Here is a 23,853-nt window from a genome sequence, read left to right as displayed (position 1 = left end):
GGATCCATCCCATAATCAGCTTCCAAACACTGACACCATTGCATACACTAGCAAGATTTTGCTGAAAGGACCCAGATAGAGCTCTCCCTTGTGAGATTATGCCGGGGCCTAGCAAACACAGAGGTGGATGCTCACAGTCAGCTATTGGATGGATCACAGGGCCCCCAATGGAGGAGCTAGAGATAGTACCCAAGGAGCTAACGGGGTTTGCAGCCCTATAAGTGAACAACAAATTGATACTAACCAGTACCCCCTGGAGCTCGTGTCTCTAGCTGCATATGTAGCAGAGGATGGCCTAGTCAGCCTTCAGTGGATCGAGAGTCCCAAACTTTATATGCCTCAGTACAGGGCAATGCCAGGGCCAAGAAGTGGGAGTGGTTAGGTAGGGGAGTGGGCAGGGGAGGGTATGGGGGACTATTGGGATAGCATTGGAAATATAAACGAAGAAAATACCTAGTAAAAAATAATAATAAAAAGAAAGATTATTCATAATCTTGCAGTTAAGATGTTCAAGAACTTGAGATACCTCAATGGGTGCCCAGTGGGCCTGGACATTCATCTTTAACATGGAAAATGCATTGCTGTAGCTTTAGCTGTTACATGTTGTTAGACCTTAGAGACTGGCAAAAGAGAGCATGTGGTCTCAGGGCCTGCACTGGCTGGATAGGGTCCCAGTGCTGAGAGAGGAAGTAGGCAGAAGCCTCTACACCTCACTCAGAAACTATCTCCAACTGAAACCATCACTCTTAAGGGTAGACCCCATCCATTTTCATGGCTACAGAGCCAAAACAAAATGAACTCAATGACTTTTTTTGAGTTTTATTGCCTAATGAGACTTTTTTTTAAAATTGACCTTACAGGTCCTTTGCATATATATTTATATATAATGGCTTCCAGATTTGGGTTTTTATGGGATTCTGTGTGCAAATATTCTTGCCTCTGTGTCTATAAGTGTTTCTGGAGATTTTTCTTTGACTCTCTTCTATTTGTTTCTTATATCCTATTAAGGCATTATTATTATTATTATTATTATTATTACATTTCTATTATTATTAATTATTATTATTAATGCTTATTTATACTCCCATGAGAGATGGAGAGAGAGGGTGGTGCATTTGGGTGGATGGTAAAATGGGGAAGATCTGGGAGGAGATGGGGGAGGGAAACTAATTAGAATATATTGTATAAAGTATGTTTTCAAAACAATAGAAAATAAAGACCACATGATCTTTGTAGAAGGACTAGGGCTTTTGACAAAGCAGCAGCATTCACAACATCAGAAAGAAGGCACTGAAACAGAAGGACATTAATTGTGTTAACTCTCTCCCCTAAGAAACAGCAACATCTATAACAATCTACAAGTCCTTTTGGGGGACCACAAGCTAAATTAACTCTTTTATGTTTTCAACACATCTAGGAGAAACGGTAACACTATCTCCAAAACCTAGCTACCGTGTGTATGGAATTTGCTCAAGGTTATGTATGACCAGTCATTGGCACTGCCAAGATTTGAACCTTATATATCTAGATTCAGAACTGATCCTAGTCTCAATTTGTTTAATATTTTTATAATATTGATTATTATTTGTGGCTCTTTGTTCAGATATAAATAGCCTCTTAGTCCACATTGTGTTTTTGTAAGTCTAAAATATAATGTTCTGAGATGGACAGGAGGTCTTAAGAGGCAGGTGCAAAAACTAGAGAAACACATGATACTGGAATCTCTAAAGTGTCATTGGGGAATTATCATTTACAAAGATCTACTGTACATGGTCAGTGACATGGTACACCCATCACCAATTAATGAGAGGGGGTTCTCTTTAGAATGCAAAGAATGGCTCCACTTGGGTTAATAGGCATGGTGATAAGAATAAGGATGTTCTAGAAAGGATGGTCATGGATGTTCTGGGCACAAGCAACAGACTGGCAGGTGCTAATGCCAAAAGAAAGCCCTGTCTGTCTGTCTCTCTTCATCTATCTATCTATCTATCTATCTATCCATCCATCTCTCTCTCTCTGTATAGATACACACACACACACACACACACACACACACACACACACACACACATATATATATATATATATATATATAATTATCTATCTGTGAATAATTGACTTCCCATTATTTACCATATAGTGAATTTGGATCTCATAAGAGGAAGATAAACTGCTTAGATTGAAAGTACAAAACATCTTGAAAGTTATTTCTAGGTCTTATCTGGCTTCCTAACCTCCTGTGACCAGTGGCCAGGCACACCCCAAGACTTATAGTGAACAACAGCACCCATAAGTTGATGGTAACTTTTAGTGTTGTTGTTGGAATAACAACTCGGATTAAATCCTGACTATCTCTAAGAATGTCACTGCTTCTCCAAGGAAAACTTTCTTGTATTTCCTCACCAACACTATGCAAATATTGTTAGATCTATGTCAATATTTCCTTATAAATTTTATAATAGTATAGTCTAGTTTTTTCCCTTAATGATTTAAGTCACTGAATGAATATTTATTGAGCAATTACTATATACCAGGTACACTCTGGGCTCTCTAAATCAAGTACTTTCTGTCAGTCTGCCATCACACATTGCCCATCAATTAAATGGTTCCTCAATTGATCAACTTAGGACGGACAGACTTAAGAAGATTAACAGACAATAAATAATCACAACAAACAATACCCTAGATTCCTTTTTAAAGAAATAATATGTAGAAGAATGTACAAAGTAGGAAACATTTGCATTCGACTGCATCTCAAACCTGGAACTTTTATAATCTTAATTAGAAAGAGGTTAATCAACAGCAGCCATTTTCTGCTTTACTTTCTTCATTCAGGTTATAAGTAGATTGTAATCTCCCTTGTGACACAAATTTAGATTTATTGATTGCCCTTAAAACCTTCAAGGACAATTTGAAGTTATGCACTGCAAATGTCACTTTTTTTTTAACAGAAGAAAAAGATATCAAGAGAGATCCACCAAACTAGAATGAAATGTTCTCCAAATGCCTCTGTCTCAGGCCTCTACCAAACACAGGTTTCTTCTATTGACTTTTATTCTCTAGGTGTTGACGGATAGAAAAATCACAGTTAACGTGTTAGAACTGAAAGAGGAAAGGATGAGTACAGAATTTCTCAATTTGGAAACTTGAAATAACACAAAACCATGGTAAGAAATGTGTCTAAGAGTAAAATAAGCAGAATTCACATTAAAGTATTATGTCTCTATTGCCTCTCAAAAATCAGACTGTTAAGACCCCCTCCCCCCTTTCTCTCTCTCTCACACACACACACAGACACACACGGGCATGGTATTCACTATGGGAAATTAATATATTTAGTCATTTCATCTTGAAACTTCTTAAACTATCTTTGTATTATGGCTGATTATGGCCAATTCATCAGGCTCTTTTGATGCAGGACAGACTGACCACGTCCAATGTGCTTTTCTGCCAGAGGATAAGTTAATCGAAACACACCACTGTGTTCCACATAATAAAAAATCATTTATTCTTCACATTTCCTTTTCCTTCCGTGAAAAATGTTTGTTTCAATTTTAAAAACAAAATTAACATTCATTCATAAACATGTCCATTCTCTCCTCCTCATGGCCAGTTTGATTTTCTATCATCTCCAGAGTTAAGAGAGATTTCTACAAAAAGATCGCAGGCATAGGACCTACCTTCACAGCACTTCTAGTGAGTCTCTGAATCACACAGGGAGACAGAGCCTTACAGCTTCCTGGGGGCCAGGGAGGGATGACTGTATTTCTGAGCATGTGCATTTGGGCTAAATAGCAGCTAAGCAAAGAGTGGGGGAGCTGAAGGAAGAAGTTGGGGTACTGTCCTGCTGTGTGTCTTGTCCAGTTCTATGACCTGATTTGCATTGTCTTTGAGAAGAGCCTAGGGATGCCTGTTTTTGAGACCCTTTCCAACCCTCTCCTCTATCACTTTACAATATTGTTTTATGTGCCAGTGATTACACTGTTTGTTCACAACTTGATAAAAATAGTTTCCATCTCATTCTCCACCTACACCTGGATCCAGCCCACTCGCTGCCTGCCACCACCATCACTTAAAACATCATCACATCAGGGCAGCCTAACAGACAACTTGCAATCTCAAACATAGTTTCAGCTGCCACCACTTTATAAAACATCTTTCTGGGTTGCTTTTTGGTCTGACGTCATCCAAGTTTCCAGAAATCTACTCAGAATGCCTAATGAGGCAATAAATTTCTTTATTGACTGTTCAGTATGTGGAAACAAATTGGAGTGACTCACTTGGGTCTTTTCTTAACCCTCTTATTCTGTGAAACAGTTTATTTTAATGAAAGAATGGGAGGAGAGCTGACCATTTAAAATTAACTAAATAGGCCTCCCCTCCTTTATGCAAGACACTCAGTAGATCTTTTTCACAAGCCTGTACATTACAGCTTAATTGAGATTGTAAAAAGTAAAGGTTCAGCTTATTTAACATCCTTTTGAAAATAATCCTCATCTTTGTCTTTCCTCATATCATGATTTATTACCCAGCTAGTTATTGTTCTCAAATAGGGTTTGCTTGGCTTGTTGTTGTTGGGATGTCCATGTCTTGTCTGTCCCATCTGAAGGTGCAGTTTTTCCATAAGCAGAATCTATAAGTAGTAACTGATTTGTAAATGGTCCAACATGCAGCTGGCACACAATACTTCGTACAGAGTGAAGAAGGCACCAAAGAGAGAAGGTGTCACTGAAAAACTACATTCCACAATACAGCCTGCTTTACATATGTTGAATAAAAACTAAAAAGGAGAGAAGTCAAAAGAGGGTAGTGGGGAGCAATGGAAGCTGTGTGCAGCATCAGTTCCACTCCCATCTGCTAGGTACCAAGCTTCCCTTTGCCTCTTCATCTTTACACTGCTAAATTTGAAACTGCAAAAATACTGTATACTGCTCATTTCTTTTTGTGCATCCAGTCATCAAAACGCGGAGATCTTAGAAGGATTTGCGGGAGAGAAGCAGATCACACTCGTCCGGAAAAGTTGGAAGTCAGCACATTGCTTTCTCTTTTAAAATAGTGGCCTTCCCCACAGTTAAAAATAGTGCTTCTCTCTTCCCCTTTTCTTTTCGTTTTAGAGTTGGCCTATACAGTATTCTTCCTTGGATTCCTGGCTAGGGACATGGGGAGGAAATGAAAACAACCTGGAGCAACTATCACAATCACAGGTTCAATCTGAGACACTGGAAAGAAGTTTCTATTTGAAGCTTCTAAATTGTTTATTGTTTACTTTTTTCTTTATTTATTGTCTATGTGAGCTATCAGGACTCCTCAAAGGCAGAAGACAATAAGGCATGAACTGAGATAGACAGACATAAAATATTTAGTTGTTTATTTTGAATGTTTAATAGAACTTAAGGTTTTACTTTCCTGTAATAAATTGGAATTTATGTTTACACGTACAATTAACTTATCATAGCCTGACAAGAATAAGTATTCATATATACATATACGTGTGTGTCTATCTCTTTCTATTTCTACTTATATTCATATCTATATCTAATATCTATATCTAATCTAATCTATATCTTATCTATATCTAATCTATATATTCACCGATAATACCTATGAAAATAAAGTCATTGATTGTAATGTCATAAACAAATAGCAATAGAGTAGGAGAGAATGATCCCGATATTTTGATATCAAATGTAATATGGAGTTTATTACAAATACATGAGGTCATATAAATGTTCTTATGCAAATGTTTTGTATTGATTAGATGTATAAGCAAGCTGATTCTCCACAAGGTCATGTTGCCTTCCTCCAAAATCTTCTCCAAGCAGGTTTAAAATTGTAGGAAAATGCCCTAATAACTGAAATGTAATTAATACATTCTCCTTCTTGTTAATGTGTTACTAAAACAATAAGAACTGGCACAAATTGTTTATCCTTAAAGTCAAAACATGAGTCGGAAGACATCTTTAACTATTGCCAGCAAAAATACTGTAACTTTCATTCTTTTTATCAGCTCATTAAAAAAGAGAAGTACAGCTAAACATGTGACACTGAAGACATAAATATTCTTCCTGAAAACAAGTGGACTCATCTTCTTAACAAATTACCTAGATAAAGTGAAGTTTTAGCTATGTTTCTTACTGCACTAGTTTTCTATATGCTTAAAGTTTGATTTATAAAGGTGTTAGGGCACGTTCTGAACTCTTTTCTTGCTGCTTACAATTTTCTTTAGTACATCATAGATACAAATGAGCTGATAATATCTGAATGTTTGCCCAAAATTCTGAGTGTATATCTTTCATATAACACAGGGTTCTATATCAATTTCAGTGCTGATCTGAAATATCTTGAGTCGTAAAGGACAGTAAAATGGATGCTTAAAAGTATCATGAGGATAAGCCCTGAGCACCCATAAAGTCCTGTGTGTCATTTTTATAGCAGTGCCTTATTGGCAGGCATACAGCAGATCTGTCTGATTTTAATATATAGTTCCAGAAACTAAGTTGAGAATCCCAACATGTGGGTTCTTGTTTCAGTGTTTGAGGAAACAGTCTGTAGCATGAAATAAATGTTCTACTCTTCTGTGCACCATTTTCCCTGCCCATTTGTGTGAAATGTTTTGGGCTTGATCAACTCTAATTCACATTTTATATAATTATATTCTGAATGATATTGTGTCTTTCAAGTGATGCCCATGCGGTAGACATTGTAGACTTTATGCCATTTCAAATCACTTTACTTGTATGTTAATTAGAAGTAGTAAGGCACATGCTAAATTTACCTTTCTCTTTCCCTATACAATCAAGAAGATCATTCAATAAAGAGAAACATCCAAAATGATGGAAGAGCAAAGTGAGAATCCAAGAAGTTTCTGACATGGTGTATGAGTCAAATGTATGACAATGGAGTTATCTTGGTCATGTTACATGTGTTAAACCAGTTTTCTCTGGTTCCTAGTCCATCCAGTGTGACTACAATTAAACTAAGCTTATTCTTCCAGACATCTCACATGATTGTCATGAGTGTTCCTTGTGCTGATGCTTATGGTTCACTTCCTTTGCAAAGGCTTACAGAGTCTCAGGTAGCTTAGAGTCATAAGCTACTATCTTCCTTGACCATAGATAACTTCTCATGGCTACACATTGGACCACACCAGATCAAGTACAATTCCTTACTAAATAATCACCTCTAAAGCTGAAAATCCTAAAATCTAAAACAGAAGAAATGAGGTGCAAATTTTCAGGAAAAACATCAATTATTAAAACAGTGAGAAAATTAGTAATGAAAGGCAAAGGATTCCCGTGGGGATTCAGAAACGAGTCCCAGACTCCACCAAAGAGCAAGATGGATTTTTCATTTTAGACTGTACAATGATCCAGTACAGTTTAGCAAATGTTTATTCTGTTAAACCTACTTTTTTCAAATATGCTTTATTTTTACTTGTAGAAATGTTTTTCTTTGAGACTATAATATTGTAGTTTTTTTTGTTAAGTTACTTTTATAGAATTTTAAAAGGGTGAGTTCTCTGCATCATCCCTGGATATGACTTTGTATGTGAAGCATGACCCAGAATGAGTGTAAAAATGTGCTCCTAAGAATTAACACAAGTGTCTCCTCAAAATAGGAATGTTGACAAAACTACCTACGTGATACATAAGGTAAATTGTAAGAGTGTGCTTTATTAAACTGTTTCACCAATTTTATAGTCTTACCTTAAACACAGCTTCCTACTGATTTTTATTGTACTAAAATATGATCAATTTGCATGTTCCATTCTGCTTAACACTACCACCTACAGGGAAATATTTCCCATACTTAGCCCTTGATTAAACACAGTAAGAATCTCCCACTGCCTGCGTTTAAAGGCAATGTTTAAATTACCTTACCTATACATTACATCATGTGTTGTTATTTCAAGAGCTCAGAGAAAAGCGAAATGAAGCCATAGACCGAGGCACTTCATTCACTAACTGAAAATATTACCTCACTTATTTAGTGTCCACCTGAAGCTTTCCTTTCAATAAGCAACAAATTTCATTAAACATCTATTTAAATACAAAGGGAAAGGATGGCAGTCCTATACATGGACAAATGATATAATATTCTTCAGATAAATTTATTAGACATATCCATTACAGTATAGCCATCGTATCGTCTTGTGTATAGAGACAGTAGGAGGAGTTCTTGTGAGTTTTGAGTTTATAGACAACCAAAGAGCTACTACAGATTCTGACCTTGTAAAGAAACTCTGACGAGATCACCCTGCCTAAGGAAGCAAAAAACGGGAGAAGGATCACTGGATAACTGGCAAGCCACAGAATTTGAAAGGAGAAAGCAGACTTTGCACACTTTGCAACTTAGCACCCAAATCCAGCTCGTGAAAGTAACACTGCACGGTGCCTTGCAATTGGGCGTCAGTTTGAAGCTTCACGTAAAACTCAATAAAGCTGCGTTTAAATGGAAGAATAACTGCCGTGGCATCCAATCTATAGACTTCGGAGTGTAATCTCTTCTCAAATAATCAACTCTAATGTGAAAATTCTAAAATAGAAGATTTCAAGAAAGAATTTTCAGGAGAAACAATCGATTCTTAGAAATCTAGGAAACTAGTGACTTCTAAATTCTATTTGAGAAATCAATGGAAAAAAAAAACACCTTTTTTATGAAACACACTAAAACACCACAGAATTTAAAGCAACCCACTGATTAATTTTTATGTACTCTTAATACTATCCAATATAGGTATATTATTCTGTATCAAAAATTCTTGGATCAGACATTTGAGGGACCTTGAATCTCTTTTCCAGGTTTTAACATACTGGATAGATATTATGAGATATTTTGGAGACGAGGCCCACTCACTCTGAACTTATGTTCAAGTGTGTTTCCAAACGTGTCTCATTCACACCTCATAGCCTGGAGGCAATGCACTGCTTTGTAGTATAATACATCAGAGGAGATCAGATGTGTACACTTCCATGAACGTTGTCTGTTTCAAAATCGAAAGGCTTGACATTTCAGAGTATTTAGGGATTTAGAATTCTCAGATGTGAGGCAATCATCCTGTTACGTGAACAGCCTAGTAAAATGACACAGAGAAATAGAATCTAGTCTTTATCTCCTCCAAATAGAAGGGAGAGTTATATAACCCTTTCTTTTTAAATGGTCACCGTGGACTCACTTTTCAAATTTAAAAACTGGGATGTCCAGCCCATATCTTTTCACAAGTATATGCCCGGGAGAGGGGGCAGTTCTCAGTCCCACTCTCTTAGCACAAGCCTATGTAGGCCCCTCTTTGTAGGTCAGAGGAGAGTTTAGCTCACTAAACTTTATTTTACGTTTGGCTAGAAGATCCTCCAAACCACTACATTTTATAGCTCAGCCCTCAGTGAAAAGCCCGTTTAAGCAGAAGAAAACTGTAGCTTCCCCAAACCTGTCACCATTGAATCACAACTAATGATTCTACTGTTTCATGTGACTCTCTTGGTTTAAGTGCACAGATCTTTTATAGTTTAGTGTAGTATGAGTCATTAATGGACAATTTGGCTGTGTATTATAAACACTTCAAGAGAGGCATTTTATGTTTCCGTGGACAAAGGTCAAGTGCAAGCCAATAAAGACAGACTTCCTCCCTCAGACAATTCCCCATCCACAGGAAAGTATTACATCCACAACTGGACGCCTGCCATCAACTTCTTTCGCCAGAACACCAAGGTATCTATTGAAAATTTCATTTTATGGAGGAGGCATTGCTATCACATCAAGTAGAAACAAAACGAAAATGTTTTAGTTTTAGTTTTAGTTTTAGTTTTGCTTTCAGTGTAAAACTGAACAAAAATGACTCTTCCTGGAAAGCATACTGCAATAATGTCTAATTGGGGGGAAAAATGAAATAGCTAAGCATTTCTTTCCAAATAACACAACTTGCTAAACTTGGCTGTACATTGGAATTGCCCAGGGAATTGTACGAGATCATATGGCTAGCATTCTAGGAGTAAATATTACTATTTAATTGCTTTGTGCTGTCTTTGGCGGAGGGGTTCTAAGCCTCCCCAGGTGGTTTTCATGTTCAGCTAAAGTTGAAAACTGCTACCCTACAGTGCAGATGACTACAAAGTTATGCTAATCCTAAAATAATTTGGAAATTTTTAGTGGAAATAAACAGGATGGAGAATACTTGATACCATAATATAGTTACTGAGGTTCTCATAATTAAAAGAAAAAGTACATATTAAAAATATCATGTCAAGTCAGATTAGCCTATTCAACTTTTATAAAATCCTTTAATGACACAGTGTGGAATAAGATATTTAGTAAAATCATATATATACATGGAAGGAAAACTGGATTTTTCAAAGCAAGCTTCCATTAAATTAAAGTATGTCTTCTTTCTTCCCTATGAGGGGTTACGTAAGAAAATTACATGCTTATTTTTGGTGATTAAATTGTCTCACATATTAACTTCTTTCAAATAGCCAACTAGCTTTCGTAGCCATCAGTAAAAATATTTTTAATTTAATTTTAAAATTTTAATTACAATAAATTTACAACACTTCTCCTTCCTCCAGTTCATCCCATGTCCCCCGTTAAACCCTCTCAATTTTTTTGTCTCCGATTCATTGATTATTACTGTGGCATAAATACACATGTAACGTCTTAACTGTATAAACACAGCAGCTGAGTTCATTCAGTACGGCTTAGGTGTATATGACTTCAGGCCCGGCCACCTAGTATTGTATAAGCATTGAAGGGGCTCATCCCTGGGGAAGGCAAGCTAAGGTCTCCATTTCTCAGAGAACCAAGTGGCCTGCAGTTCCTTGGTTCTTTGGTTTTTTTGACCTTCCTCATTAGCATATCTGGGAGTGTTATATGATGAGAATGACATTTCAGTTACCTAAATTCTTACAGTTCTTCCAGAAATTAATGTCTATATTAATATACTACAGATGCTGAAATGACAAGTAAAGTAACTCAAATTAGGACTTATCAGGGTAGTATTAATTTAATAGAAAAACATAGACTCTATCTTTATCAAATATACTGTAATTAATAGTCTTTTAATGATATAAAACTAGTTCCAAGCCGGGCGTGGTGGTGCACGCCTTTAATCCCAGCACTCTGGAGGCAGAGGCAGGCAGATTTCTGAGTTCTAGGCCAGCCTGGTTCACAAAGTGAGTTCCAGGACAGCCAGGGCTATACAGAGAAACCCTGTCTCAAAAAAAACAAAAATAACCAAAAATCTAGTTCCTTACAAATAGACTCTTATGCTCTCTATATAATGCAAAATGTATATATTATAATTCATAAAAACTTTATACACACAACTAATATCAAGGCTATTTGCACCTTACTTACTTACTTGGTTATTTATTTGGTTAGTATGTATGCATGACAACTCATAAAACTGGCACCCTCCCAAATCACCTGATAATGGTGATTGAAGTAGTTGTTGCAGAAATGGCATTTCAACAGAACTCATGGTGGAAAATACTTAGAATCCTTTCAGTTTTTACCAGTACTTTCAGATTTCATCTTTGCAAAGAGAGAAATACCTTGCTGCTCTTGAACCCTTCCCCTGCACCAGTCTATGTGGTACCAAAGCCTAAGTATTGATAGAGAACCCCTGTACCCCCAGAAATGGTAAGACAAAAAACTCATATGGTGGAGAGTTTTCCATGTGGTAAAACCTAAGTCCAAATTCCCAAGACACACATACTGCCAGGTGCAGTAATGGCCATCTATAGTCCCTGGGCTGCTAATATAAGAAGAGAGGAAGAAACATCAGAATCTCCAGGAGCTTACTCGCCAGCTCTCTTGGCACACATGGTAGCTTCCTGGCTGGAACTTAGACCTAAGCATCAAATGAGGATCCAGAGGTGGGACTCAGACTTCAGCATCAAGTTAGATTCCAGAGTTGGAATTGAGACCTATGCATCCAGGTAGGCTCTAGATCTGGGACTCAGCATCAAATGTGACTCCAGAGCCAGGACTAAGATCTATGCATTGTGCAAATCTCCATTCAGTTTTAATGACAGGACAAACATGCCAGGGCTGGTGAACAATAATGTGTTGATTAAAGGCACTTCTCTTCTTATCTATAGTCACAAAGAATACTTAGGATTCTGGGGACTGTTGCATGAATTATGGCCTACATGGGGTGTGATACAGACAGACAACCAAGTTTATTGATGGTCACATCCATGCACTGGTAGTAGCAACAACAACTACACAGGTTTTAAATAAAAAATAAAATGAGATCCTATTCTAATGAAGGTACAAAATGTTTATATTAATGGTAGAAACACAGAAATATTGTTAAGCACTTTGGTAGTGGGCATATGTTTCAGAATAATTTTAAAAGAAAAGGAATGCTGGGTGTAGTAAATAAGAACTAACATTGATCCAATTCTTACTGTGTCAGTAACCCAAAATGTTTTTTAAAGAGAACCTCAAGTTATCTCAGTTGGTAGAACGATACACTGATATGTCTGAATCCCCAGATTTGGTCATCAAAACCATACAAAGCAGGATATGATGGGATATGCCTGTAAATAAGGTCACCCTCTGCCATACAGCCAGTTCACAGTCGGCTGTGGTGACCTGAGGCCCCAAGGAAACAAAAGCTAACAACAAAGAACCTTGAATAATCAATATATCTTTTTTGTCTAACAGCAGAAAGGTCGAGGCAGGTCCCGTTAAGATTTCTGTTTTACAGATGATAAGGTTGAGGCTTGGAAGGAGTCCATGATTTCGCAACAGACTTCAAATACTGACTGCCCAGATTCCAAAGAAATGTCTTTTGATACCATAATGCCAGCTTCTCCCTGCTTCTTGGCTCATCTGCACCATCCTTGCTATGTCTCCTGCCACTTTCCATAAAGATTTCCAATGTTAAGTTTTGGGTCAGTCAGGACCTTTATGCTTTCGAGTAAAATCATCCTTCAGAGGCCAATCAATCCAATGTTACTTATGATGGGACTAAGCTATATTTGTACTTGAAATCTAGATTATATAATACCAACTAAACAAAAGCGGGATAATAATGCCAATGAAAGAACTCAATTCTGGCAGTCCAGACCAGAAAACTGCTCCAAGCTGAGTCAGCTATGCCTTTTTCATGCAAACCAGGATGGAAGGTGCTTATTACCAATGGTGGGCTCTAGCCTGCTTAGCACCTAGAAATGTAGGGTACGCGTCCAAACCCACGCTCTCAGATCTCCTTCCTTTGTCCATTGTATTTTCTCATGCCATAGAAGTAAATAAGGCTTCACTTCTGGAAAGGGTTTAAATGCAGCTATCTCAGTGCAGGCAGATACACAAAATCTCTCCCTCAGTCTGTCACTGTATTTGCCTATTAACTCTCAGTGGGAGGCCAAACCATAATTGCAGGATAACTGCGCAGTACCTAAACAACATTCCAGTAACTTGGGTTCTGACAGCAAAGCTACCATAACATTCAAATTCATCTCCCTGAATCCCACAGCCATGGATCTATTCTAAATGAAACAGACAACTTCAAAGCCATTTGTAAAAATCGTTGTTGTTTTTCTGTTTTCTTTTTTTTTTCTCCAATAAGATTTGATTTATCCTTAGGGGTTTAATCCTTTAGCCATCCTGGCCTCTGCTGTGGGCAATAGACTGTAGAAACAGTAGACCAGTGACCATTCTCAGTAAGTATATGACGGACAGCTGAGCACACATTAAAAGTATCCTGGCTTTCTCCTAATCCTTTACAGAAAATTTGATTTAAATAGAAACATGTATTATCGCTCAAAAGTACAAATACTGTGCAATGTTTTCCAATGGGTTCCCCCCACCCCCAGTTTATTCACAGAGCTGTGGATGCAGGGAAGGTGCGCAATAAAGCTGGCTTTGGTGGGATACAATTGTTTCAATCCCTTGCCTCTGACTTCATTCTTTAATGAACATCTCTGGAATCAGTAATTACTGTGGGAACACATCTTTAGAGCTATTCTCAAAGACCAAAACTGGCAGAGGGTGGTTTTATAAAGTTCACAAAATGAATGGTGCCTTATTGCCATAAACAAAGGGATTTTTTAACAACCAACTTTAAAACACTCAGCGAATTACTGATAAGTGAATGAGAGAATACAGATAAGTCTTTAATTGAGGAGAAAATGAAGGATTAGACTAATAGTGCATTTCAACAATATGCCTGGATTCAAACTTTGGCCTTCCCTAGTTCAAATAAGCAATTTAAAAGCCCTCTACCCCTTCAAATAAAAAGACTATTTCTTCTGCAACATTTCTGATTAAAACCTCCTAAAATGTGCATTACTAGTGTTCCGGCACAGAATAGATTCTCCAAGTGACAACATTAGCCTTAAAAGTTACACAGAAAGTTTCTAATATTATTTTTTTAATCTGAGAGATCTTTGTTAGATAAACGTGATTACCAAATACAGAGTAAAATTACTTTTGATAAAAAATAATATGTATATGTTTTTAAAATTTTATAATATTTTAGAAAGAGACATCACAACTGGCCAAGACCAAAGGATTCTTGGAGAACTTTTTTTAATATGCTAGAATTTGGGTTAATATAAGAAAACCATAAACATTATTATTAAAATGTTGAATGAATAGTAAAAAAAAACAGTTTAAAAGAACGGAAGCGACCTGTGTTCAACTTCTAAGGCAAGTGAATAGCTTTACAGTTTTGCTTTAACTTGGGGATGACTGTATTGCACGGATACATCACTAAACATGATCAGAGGTTTACTCTCATCTATAGGGTGCACATCCTGTAGGATCTGAAGACTGTTTCATGTCCTAGGAGATATGAGCTTCCATAGATATTCAAGTTTCTTACACAGGACATCAAGGAAAGAAATTGGAAGACACCAGAAGACAGAAAGCCCTCCATGGTCATGGATTAGTAGAAATGATGTTGTAAAAAATGGCATCCTATCAAAATCAATCTACAGACTCAATACAATCTTCATTACAACTCTAAAGGACTTTTTCATAGAACTTTTAAAAAGTAATCTTAAAATTCACACGAAGCAAACAAAAATCAGAATATCAAAAACAATCCTTAAAGATAAACATATAAGCTGCTGGAGGTAACACCATCTTTAATTAAAGTTTTATGACCAAGCTATAGTCCTAAGGGGAAAAAATGTTGGCCTAAAAACTGGCTCCCTTAGAGTTCAGTGAGAAAGGGCACACTTAATCCTGTAGAAACTTGACGTCCCAAGGAAAGGTGGATTCTGGCACAGGTGATGTGGGAGTGGGGAGATGGGCGGGTGAGCACCCTCTCAGAAGCAAAGGAGGGGGGAAGGGAGTGAAGAACTCAAGGAGGGGAAACTGGAAGGGGATCAACATTTGGAACGTAAATATAACAAAATGAATAAAATAAAATTAAAAAAAAAACCACACATATTGGTCCATAGAACAGAACAGAGGACACAGCTATAAGCCCACACTTTACAGCCACCTGGGTTTTTACAAAGAGTCCCAGATATCCTATTTTGATTAACCCTCTGTTATTGTGGCACCTGACACATAGAATGTATATATGAAAGGGTATCCATATTGTGTATAACTCAGGCAGTATCTGCTCTACGCTAGAAACTAGAGCACCTATAACATACCTGTACTTTTCATATCCAAATGTTTTACTAAATTATCCATACCCTTTTCATGTTACCCCAAATTAATGGAGTACCTTGGCATATACTCTGGCTTTGGCTTTGGGGTTCTGTCTTCTTGTGCTTTGTTTTGCTTTGTTTTTCTGTTTGAACTTTCCTTTAACATTCTAAAGTTTGGATTACTTCAAAATTCAGCCAAGTAGATTGAGCCAACTATCATGCACTTCTTAAAAAGCATATCATGGTATCTTTTTTTCTAAAAGTTCTCTTCCAAAAGTCTGACAATGACTCAGGGAGGAAAAGTATGTGCTAGACCATCCCAACAACCCAATTTAAGAGCCAGACACTGTAGTATGCGTGTCTATAATCTCAGAGCACCTACCTCTATGAGGATATGGAAGGTGGAAACAGGAGACTGTGTAGACCTTCAAGGATCAGACAGGCCTAGTTTAAACAGCAGCAAAAACAGCATCTTGCAAAAATAAATAAATAAATAAATAAATAAATAAATAAATAAATAAATAAATAAAACAATTTTAAAAAGGTAAAGGATAACCCCAAAGGTTTGATCCCTATATGTATGTGGAGGCTCTTGCATTTATTATCTTTACACATAAATGAGCACACACATCTACACACAAACACACACACACACCTCAAAACATAAAAAGTATTTCAATAATTTTTGAGGTAATAATATAATTTTATAATTTTCACTTTCACTTTCCTTCCTCCAAGATCTCCCATGTATCCATCCCTGTTTGCTTTCTGTCAAACTCATGGCCTTTTTCCTTTGATTACTGCTACATGCATATGTATGTATGTACGTATATAATTATATATTGTAGTTATTCTTGGTTGTTCACTGGATTAAATCTGGAACTAAAAGCCACAGGGGAGGACATACTTGTGAGATTTTTTAGGTAATTCAAAGTAGGAAAATTCACGTCTAATCCAGACCTTTTAGGTAGGAAGACATACCTTCGGTCTAGGTCTTTTGAACTGGGAAACACGTGCCTTTAACCCAGAGCTAACGTCGGCCACACCTTCTGCTGGATGCCTCTATCGGGATGTGGAAGAGGGAAAATTTTGTTCCTTGCCTGTTTGCCTTCACCTTGCGATCAAGTGCATCATTTCACTGAGTTTATAGCCTACATCTTTGGTATTCTGTATATGATTCCAGGAATAAACCATTTGGTATTGGATAGCCTATTGGAAATTAATTTTTTCCTGAGCTTGTCAAATAGTCTCGTAAATAGGCACTTGCTAGCAAGTCCGATGACCTCAGTTTGATTCTCAGGAACTGGTAGAAGCAGGGATCCTCTGATCTCCACAGATACACAGACACAGACACATGAGGTACCCTTCCCCATACAGAAAGTGAAAAAATGCAAAGCAAACTTTAATTTTTACTTTTAGAATTTAAAATTTTTCACTACTGAAACAAGAATATTGTGTTTAGGAAACAACCTTAGAAAGTGATATAAGTCATATGATTTACAAAGTACAAAGGACATAACAGTCAAAGTGGGAAATTTTTAAATGGAGCAGTTACTCAGTTTATGTGAGAATACCTCTCAGTTATTTACCCAGTCTACAGGTTTTGTAAAGAAAAGAAGAAAAAAATGCAAGAGTGAAGAGAAAAAGTGTGTGTGTGAGCATGGGTGCCAATGCTTGTTCACGTGTGTAAAACTGTAGTTAAAACAAAAATGCACAGTTACTAAGTTCGCACTGAGCTCCATATAAAGTACCTGGCAGGTATGAGCTTCCTTATTGCACACTACATCTTGAAAAGGCAGGAATTATCACATTTTAAGCACAAGAAAACTGAGGACAGAAGACACTCAGCTAGCTGACATAAGACCACGTTTTAAATTTGCATTTATTTGATTCACTCTAAGTGTTAGTCCTCATCTTGGCATAATCTCATGTACCCTTTTCCACAGATGAAGGAAAACAAAATCCATCTCAGTGGAGTTTGTGATCTCTCAGCAGAACACTGGTCCAAGTGGTTTAGCCATGGTCACAGTGCTATTGGCAACTCTGCCAGACGGACAAAAGGCATTGCTAGGAAAGAGGTGATCGTCAATAATATCTGTAAAAACGAAAAATCAGACTATATGAAAGTAAACCAAGTCATGATGAGATCCAAACAGCTCTAATAACCATACGGAAATAGCCCCTCAAAGTCATTAACTTCGTGGAGTATGCGTCTGCTTGTAACCAAAACGTTTCTTGGCTGCCCTTTTATTAATAACAATAAATGAGTATTTGTAACCAACTCCACGTGGAATAGCCTCACAGTGTCCTGATTGGAATATTCTGTCATTCACTGGAGCACAATTCACAACACATTCTAAAATGAACTCATAATTCTCTATTCCATTTTTAAAAAAGGAAAACTGGACCCTGATATAGTTCTCTCCTGTGAGGCTTTGCCAGTGCCTGACAAATACAGAAGTGGATGCTCACAGTCATCTACAGGATGGAACACAGGGCCCCAATGAAGGAGCTAGAGAAGGCACCCAAGGAGCTGAAGGACTCTGCAACCCTATAGGAGAAACAATATGAACTAACCAGTACCCCCAGAGCTCGTGTCTCTAGCTGCATATGTAGCAGAAGATGGCCTAGTCGGCCATCATTGGGAAGAGAGGCCCCTTGGTCTTGCAAACTTTATATGTCTCAGTACAGGGGAATGTCAGGGCCAAGAAGTGGGAGTGGGTGGATAGGGGAATGGGGGTGGAGGTATGGGGGACTTTTGGGATAGCATTTGAAATGTAAATGAAGAAAATACCTAATAAAATCTGCCCTTCTCCACTTAGAATAGTTTGAAATGGGGCGGGGCGTCTAAGGATATTCCTCAGAGGGTAAAATTCTTGCTGTTTAAGTAGGCAGACATGAGTTTAGATACTCAGTGTTGATTTGAAAAGCCAGAGGTGACCGCATGTCACTGTATTCCCAGTGGGGCAAGAAAGAGACAGGAGGACACTAAGGTTGTGTTTCCTAGCAACTCTCAATGCTCACTTTCAGCAAGAGACCCTGTCTCAAAAAGAAACATGGAGAGTAGAAGGAATAATCCCACATTGACTGCTACATTCCTCAAGTGGATACATGGACATGCATGTATATATGCACATGCATGCATAACACATGAAAAACACCCAAATAAAATCAATAAAAATATGATCGGAAAAGTGAGAGTAAATGGGCTGGTTAACATTTGTTCTTGTTGTTATTGGTTGTTTCTTTTGTTTTTGTTTGTTTGTTGGTTTGTTTGCTTTTCTGTCAACCTGACAAAAACTAGACTTCTACTGAGGAAATGCCTCTTTCAGATTGGACTGTAGCAAGTCTAATCTGTGAGGGATTTTCTAGATTACTCATTGTTAAAAGAGTAGTCAGTCCACTTTGAGTAGTACTACCTCTGAACGCACAGTCTTAGGTTATATAACAAAATAACTTACAAACCCTGCAGAACAACAGAGGAAGCAGCATTGCGCCATGGTTTCCTGCCTTCCTCTTGCCTCTACATTCTTGCCTTGGGTTCCTGCTCTACACTCCCACAGTATTGGACTGTGATTTTGGAAGCTGTAACACTGAAGTTTGTTCTTCCCCATTTGTTTTTGGTCAGTGCTTTATCACAACAGTACAAAGCAAACTCACACAGAAAGGAAGCTCTTGAATTATACAGATAACATGTCACTTAGCAGATCCAATATCATTTAGTACACAAGAAACTAGTTTAAAATTTGGCCAATATTTCTAAAGTATCTCCAAAGTGATATCTATTCCAGTATACCATGAAACACTAAAACCTTTTTTTACTGACAATTTCAAATATTACATTTAAGAAATCAAATGTTTAGTCCGAATAAAAATGTTTAGGCTGTTATCACAACTAAAAATATAACTATTGGTGGAAGAAACAAAATTCTGTATCTTAATGACAAGGATAGTTTCCAGAAAAGTCAAAGTCAATAAGAAAATTGTTTTCAACGTTGGCCAATATATCCAAAAACCATGTACACTAACTGTCAGTAGCTGTTCTCTAAGACATTGGAATTCAATTAGGCAACTCATAAAGGTAAAACAAAATTACTCAGAATATTAATCACAAAACCAGACATAGGATAATGTCATTAATAAATAAACTAGTAAATGTGTGGGCTTTGCATTTTTAGCTTACCATTTTAGCAAGTCTCATATTGGAGGGAAATCTAAGTCATTGGCTTGCTTATGCTTCAGCACTTACTGGGGCTAGGGAAGGTTGAGGAAAGTCAGCAGAATTGGGCATTAAGTTGAGAACAGTCCCCAAGAGAATCTTCCACTGTATTTCATGTGGATGTAAGAGGAGAACTGTCAAGAAAAGATCTCAAAATGCTTTTTATTTATTAATAAACAAAGCTAGAACACTGAGAAAGAGGGGCCTAGATGAACTAGGAGTTTGGTTTTGAAAACTGTAAGTTTGGAGTATCCATTAATAACCTGTGTAGAAACATTAAGAATGTATTAATGATATAAAAGTGCATATTTAAGAATTGCTTTCTTCATTGTTATTTGTAAAAGCATCACACATGATTGTGCGAAAAGCTTATATTTCAAGCCACTTTTAAAGCCAGGTGAATGGATGCATTCAGAAATAATAATCAGAATGACAAAAAAAGAGAGAGATTGAGCTCTGACACACTCCAGCATTATTTAAAGAACAGAAAGAGGGGGGTATGAAAAGGATAGATGGAGTTAAATTACTTGTAATTTACCCAGTGCCTAATGGATCCATTTCTTCTGCTGTAACTTTGTGCTTGCTTTTACTATAGAATGCATGCGAAAAATGATACCATGCCAGACCCAGGCCGAGACTATAAGGACATGGGACATTCTACCTTTGTCACTGAACTTCAATGAATAAAGTTCAATGTTCTCAAAATAGACACTCAAGAGAAATCCAGGACTAAATTATTTGAGTTAATTTCACCAAGGAATCAGTGAACACATGAAGATTGCCTTGAAGCAGTCAGACTCGAGCATTCCCTACCATAGGCCATAACAGGCCCTCAGAAACTATGTTCTGTAAAAGCTTCACTGTTGTCATGCCTTGTCCCAAAACCAAGTCACAATTCTTGTTGTGTATAATATAGATGTAAAGTAGAGCTGAGGAAGAAGGAGCTTAGAAGGACCAGCAAGGAATGAATAAAGAAAGGGCCAGTTCAGCATAATAAAACAAAGACCCAAATCCCAGAAGTCAAACTAGGAAAGAATTCAAGAATAGCGTTCATTTGTTGTATGAAATGGTGCTTGAATAGGAAGGAATTTGAGAACTGATCATTATGTTTAGTAACAAAAAGGTCACTGGCAACTAAGTAGAGAGTTATTTCCTGAGAAGTATAAAGATAAATCCTTCTGGGGATGGATTAAAGGAAAGTTGGAAGGAGAGGAGCTGGAGGTGGAGAATTTGAAAAATTCTTGGGCAGTCTTCCTAAAAGGACACAAGAGAGCTAGATACAAGTAGACAATAATATGCCAACATGAATCAAGGGGATATATTCTTATGAGGATTTATAAATACGGGACACACTTATGCTGTTAGGGATGTTCTCACGGGGATGAGGAAGTTAATGGAAAGGCAGAGTGATGGAGAGTACAACAGCACTGAGCATGTCTTAAGGTCATAAATAGATCTGCCACACAAGTAGAGATGTTAAAGCCTAAGTACTGTGTCTATGATAACATGATTCCAGGCCAAAGACACTGAAACATTGAATTGAACAAAATATTGGCATTTATGTTGCAAAATGTGGTGCTGACACACAACCAGATCATGGATCACTTGAATGATAGTTTGGCTCGAGGCAGTTGTAGAAATGAAGTATTTAATGGATATCCTAGTCAAAGAAATAAAATCTCTTTCATAAAATGTGTGAGTAGTTAGCAAAGCGGGAATACTGCCTCAATACTTCATTCTCCAAAAATAAATTCCAAGTGCACATAACGGTTACATAGCTTAAAATCAAATGAGACTTATCTGAAAGCAAACCTAAGGAAACTCTGAATCATTAACAAATCTGATAGAGAAAGTAATCATGAATTGCTAGTGATCCTGAATAAGTAGAAAGGGACCGTTATTAAAGGGCATGTTAACGATGAAGATACTCACTTGATCTTTAGTCCCTTAGACATAGAACGCTCAACTACTAAATCTATGTATTTTTAAGTCTCTGCTTTGCTGCTGTTTTCAGTTCACAAATCTGTGAAACGTTTGAACCTTGGAGTTCCCAGACTTCGGAACTGCTGGTTTCTCTGAGATTTCTGTGGTCCTATGTGAAAGCTGATGACAGTAGTCTAGGTTTGGAAGAGGAAGGAAGGAAGTGGGAAACAGAAGAAGCGCTCCAATGACATCAGCTGCAACACAAGAGGCATTACAACTTTGCAGTTATCTCACCTGAAGCCCCCACATACCCAAAATGTGTAAGGTCTTACTGTTCTAAGTATTTTTTTTTTGTCTCATACATCCATCATTTCAAAAAGAAAAATAAATAAATAAACTGAAATGACCACATTTGTTTTGGAGTGGTGAAAGAATGTCCGGGCTTCACCTTTTTACATTTCATGGTTGTGACGTTCTTTACAATTTCAATGTAGCAATCAAGAATCATTTAATTACTGTAGCTCCCTCAAGAATATCCAAGTTAATGATTATGGCCCTGGGTTAAATTTTATTCCCCCAGCTTATTTATTCCTGCTATATATTCTTATATTGTTTCATTTACATTTTGATTGCCATTGATTTGGAGGCACCTGGAGTCAGATCTGGATTAAATCATGGATCTCTTTCACATCACTTGTGTGTACTCATCTGATAAAATGGAAACAGTCATACCATGTGTTGCAACAAACTTGAGGAGATTTAAAAAAAGATAACCTAATGAAAATGTTATATGAGGTACAAAACACATGAAATGTGCATTCAGTTATTTTTACATTAAAATACTAACCAGGAGAATGTGTATAGCTGATTTATAATCCAACTCTATTTGTCTTTTGCAGTTCAATTTAAAGAGCTCATCTCAAAGATAAATATAAGAAAGAAAAATGTTTATAGCAAAAGTAAGTATATTTACAATTTTAACATGTTAACAATTTTTATTATAGAATAATTTGAATTACTGAAACTTAAAAACTTCTAAAAGTAGATAAACATATTTTATACAAGAATGAAATATAAGTGAATATATCTATATATTACTTTTCTAGACTACATAATATATAATTATCAATCAATAAAAATCCTAAACATCTTATTGACTACATTTAAAATATAAAATAATTGTAAATGCTTATGTGGTTACTATGCATGCTTATAATTTTGGCAAGTAATTTGTGATTAAAAATAGAGCTAATGGTTAATAAGTTATACCAATATAAGCAAAAATAACTTCAAAAAAGGGAATTAAGAAAATTACTTCTTACAAATAAAAGTTAAATACCATTTGTTTGTACATTTCTTACTTGTAAATACATGAACATTTAAACCTGAGACATACATTCTAATATCATTGTCACCATAGTGACTATAGTATTTTATAATATATTTACATTTTATTTAGTTATAATAAGCACTATTACATTTTTCTAAGTCTATTAAGATTTTACTTTAGTCTCGATTTAAGAGAGTTTTCTGTCTACAAAAAGCAACAATTAGACAAAAACTCACAGAGGTTCCTGATCTAGAAGAGCCAACAAATATGTTTCCTAAAGAAAAATGACAGAGTGAGCCTAGAGCAGAGGTTCATCGATTAAGAGCACTTGCTGATCTTACAGAGTATCTGAATTCAGTTGCCAGCATCCAATTTGGGTGTCATATAATTACCTTCAACTCCAGTTCCGGGGAACCTGACTCCCTATTCTGTCCTTCATAGACATCAACATTCACGTGGCATACACATATACATAAATATTTACATACATACACACACATATTCATACATATGTATATACATACATATAAATAAAAATAAATCTTAAACAAATACAAGTGAAAGAATGACTTGGAGAATACAACTCTGATGTTTTTCACCCCAAGCAGATAAGATTGGCGTGAGGATAAGGATGTCCACTAATTTCTACCATAGTCATCATACTGAGTGAAAAGTCATAATGGTCTTTGTCATAGTTACAGTTACTACTGCTGTGATGAAACACCATAAGCAAAACAACTTGGGGAGGAAAGAGTTTAATTGGCTGAGACTTC

The 23,853-nt window shown here is 36.7% G+C and overlaps 1 long non-coding RNA gene across 2 annotated transcripts in view; it reads right to left on the bottom strand.

The window, feature by feature from the left end:
• Window positions 1-23,853, bottom strand: part of LOC110311497 — a 458,615-nt gene that overhangs the window by 389,618 nt on the left and 45,144 nt on the right. Inside the window, exon 1 of one of the 2 annotated variants that reach the window (XR_003835133.1) lies at window positions 15,991-16,053. The exons of the other annotated variant lie outside the window; for it this stretch is intronic. This is a non-coding gene — a long non-coding RNA (uncharacterized LOC110311497). Of the gene's footprint in view, window positions 1-15,990; window positions 16,054-23,853 lie in introns of those variants that run through there. 2 annotated transcript variants of the gene reach the window in all.

The sequence above is a fragment of the Mus caroli genome, chromosome 16 (assembly GCF_900094665.2).
Source record: "Mus caroli chromosome 16, CAROLI_EIJ_v1.1, whole genome shotgun sequence".
Lineage (NCBI taxonomy): Eukaryota > Metazoa > Chordata > Mammalia > Rodentia > Muridae > Mus > Mus caroli.
The sequence above is the reverse complement of the archived record's forward strand: the minus strand, read 5'-3'. Positions and strand labels throughout refer to the sequence as shown.